We start from the raw sequence: 3676 nt of genomic DNA, 5'->3' as shown, positions 1-3676 counted from the left end.
GGCTGAGGGAGTGGGAGCTGTAGACAGGTTGGCGCTGGCCGGTTGTTTTGGTAAATTTATTCAAACTAAGAAAACATTCCGCTCCCACGCCACCCTGTGCTGCCGCCACCAAAGAGAAACAAAGATGGCGCCCACCTCCCTCTGGCCCTCAGGTGGTGCCTGGGACCAGGAAGCTGGTGGGAAGGGCCAGGCCTCTCCTTTTTTCCAGGTTCTGGCCTAGTTCTCCCAGCTTAGAGCACAGGAGTGAGAAAGGGAAGGGAGACAGCTCTGTGGTTTCTGGGAAAGAAAAGGGCAGTGTTCCTTCCCGAATTTTTTTCCTGCACATAAGGTACCGCTTTCTCCCAACTGACAGATAATTGAATATTTTCCCTTCTCGAGTGTCCCTACCCGCTTCCAATTTTAAGAGGAAATTCAAGATACCACTGCCCCTTTCTGAAAAATTTTCTCTCAGGCAGACTGCCATTATCAACAGTAGTAGGTAAATATTCACTATAAAGCAACTTTGTGCCTTTTCGTTTTTCTTAAGCCAACATATGAATTTAATTTAGAATATTAATGGGCACAGTACACACTTGAATATTATTTGCTGTGTTCTCCCTCTCTGAATAAAGAAAGAAATAATTTCTAGTTTAAGTCACAGTGTAATTTGTTAGCGTACCATAAACTACTCTTCCTCTGCTTTGTTATTCACGTGGGCCACGAGTACCGTAAGAAAAAAACCTTTGAACTGCTACTGAGATCACTAGCAATTTATTTTTCAAATAAATAGCCCCATCTGTATTACTTTAGATGCTGAGGCCATGGATGGTCTATTTTTATCATCAAACTTCAAGGTTTACTTCCCCGTGTAATCCTAAAGATTTTCTTTAGAAATGACTAAGATTTTAGAAATTCCCCTTGTAACTTGGTATTAGTGTGTCCATGGATAGGAGCAGTCTGAGAGTCCCTTTGACGTTCGCAGTCTATCATCTCACCTATCCTTGGTCTTGGAAAGAAGAGTTTCACGTGGAATCACCATTGTTTTAGCCCATTCCTAACTCTCCAGCCACCAAAATGATTACATGCTAAATTTTGTTTATTTGGGTTATTTATTTGAGCCTATAGGTCAAAACTGGGTCTCAGCTTAATCAATTCCTCCTGGAAGCATTTCCTGACCCCAAAGGTTTGCTTCCTCCTAAGGTGCCCTCATAGTTTGTGCCTTAAGGTAAGGACTAGTTTAACAGCCATCTCTGCTAGAATGTAAGCTCTAACAGGTTCAAGAGGAGGTCAGTCTCGTTGACTACTGCACCCCCAGAATCTAGCACAGTGCTAGAAATGCAAAATATACTAGTGGAATAATCGAATAGAGGTTTCACTCATTCCATTTGAACTCTTCCGCACCAACTGATATCGTACAACAGCCCCCTCTGCCTTACAACATCCCTCTCTCAGAGGGAGAGCACCCTCCTCTTAACCTTCTTCCCACCTTTCTCATTGCTCTGCCAATGCCTTTGTTCCTTCTTTGTGTCTTTATCCCTACATTCTTTTCTTTTATCGACGCATAGCTGATGTATATTATATAAATTACAAGTGTACAATACAGTGATTCACAATTTTTAAAGATTATATTCCATTTATAGTTATAAATTATTTGCTGTATTCCCCATATTGTACAACATATCCTGTAGCTTATTTTATACCTAATAGTTGGTACCTTTTGCTCTCCTACCCCTATATTGCCCCTCCCCCCTTCCCTCTCCCTGCTGGTAACCACTAGTTTGTTCTCTGTATCTGTGAGTCTCCTTCTTTTATGTTATATTCACTAGTTTGTTGTATTGTGACTCCACATATAAGTGATATCATACAGTATTTGCTTTTCTCTGATTTATTTCACTTAGCATAATGCCCTCCATCTATGTTGCTGCAAATGGCAAATTTCCTTTTTTAAGGCTGAGTAGTACTCCACTGTATGTAAATACCACATGTTTATCCATTCTTCTGCTGAGGGTCACTTAGGTTGCTCACATACCTTGGCAATAGTAAATAATGCTGCTATGAATATTTGGGTGCGAGGATCTTTTCAAATTAGTGTTTTTTGTTTGTTTGTTTGGATATATGCCCAGGAGTGGAATTGCTGGTAGTTCTATTTTTAGCTTTTTTGAGAAACCTCCATACCATTTTCCACAGTGCCAGCACCAATTTATATTCCCAGCAACAGTGTACAAGGGATCACTTTCCTCCACATCCTTGCCCACATTTGATATTTGTATTCTTTTTGGTGGTAGCCATACTGATGGGTGTGAGGTGATAACTCATTGTGGATGTGATTTGCATTTCTGTGATGATTAGCAATGTTGAGCATCTTTTCATGTGCCTGTTGGCCATCTGCATGGCCTCTTTGGAAAAATGTCTATTCACTTCTTCTGCCCATTTTTTAAATTGGGTTGGTTTTCTGTTTAAGTTGAGTTGTATGAGCTGTTTATATATGTTAGATGTTAACCCTTTATCTGTCACATCATTTACAAATATTTTCTCCCATTTAGTAGGGATTGTTATCGTTATTGTTTTCTCAATGCTGTACCAAAGCTTTTAAGTTTAATTAGGTCCCATTTGTTTATTTTTGCTTTTATTTCCTTTGTTTTAGGAGACGGATCCAAAACCACATTGCTGTGATTTATGTTAAGGGTGTTCTGCCTATGTTTTCCTCTAAGGGTTTTATGGTTTCCAGTCTTAATATATTTAGGTCTTCAATCCATTTTGAGTTTATTTTTGTATACAGTATTAGAGAATGTTCTAATCTCACTCTTTTACACGTAGCTGTCTAGTATTCCCAGCACCACTTATTGAAGAAGCTATCTTTTCTCCATGGTAAAATTCTTGCCTCTTCTGATACTGTGATAGTTATCATCATTCATTCAGTGGATCAGACCTAAAAGTTCTATCTGATTTTTCCTCCTTCCCTTAACCTGACATCCAAATGTTAGCAGTCTCGTTTGCTACACCTCCAAAATACACTCCAAACACATTTCTACTTCTTACCATGTCACTGCTGCCACCTTAATCTGAACTATCATGATGTCTTTCCTGGATACTTCAAAATCCCCCCAGGAGTCTCCCTGCTTCTGTTCTTTGTCCCCAACAAGCCAATTTCCTCACACAGCCAGAGTAATCTCAAAGTATAAGCCAGATTTTATCAATTCCCTCTTCAAACCTTCCAAAGGCTTCCTAATACAATTAGAATACAGTGTGAAGTGCTGAACTCATGACTATATGTGCTCTCACCCTGCCCGACTCGCCAACCTTGACTCCTATTTCCTCCATCGCTCTCTCCACTCCAGCCACTCCAACCTCTCTTCAAACACACCAAACTCACTTCTGCCTTGGGGCCTTTGTACTGGCTGTTGTCCTCTAAGTGGAAGCCTCTGTCTCCAAAGTTAGCAAGGCTAGCTCAGCTGCATGTTATCAACTCAGCGAAGCCCATCCATCTGGAGAAGTGGACCCTCGCCTCCACCCAGTCACTATCTATCCCAACACCTTGTTTTATTTTCTCTACAGCACCTAGAGCCAAATAAATTATTTGCTTACATGTTTAATACATGTTTCCTATCATTGTCATATAAGGGCCCATAAGGGGAGCAGGGACCCTCTCATATTCACAGATGAACCTCCAGCCTCTAGAATACTAACCAGCACATAG

Source organism: Camelus dromedarius, chromosome 12 (assembly GCF_036321535.1).
Source record: "Camelus dromedarius isolate mCamDro1 chromosome 12, mCamDro1.pat, whole genome shotgun sequence".
NCBI lineage: Eukaryota > Metazoa > Chordata > Mammalia > Artiodactyla > Camelidae > Camelus > Camelus dromedarius.
Note: the sequence above shows the minus strand (reverse complement) of the source record.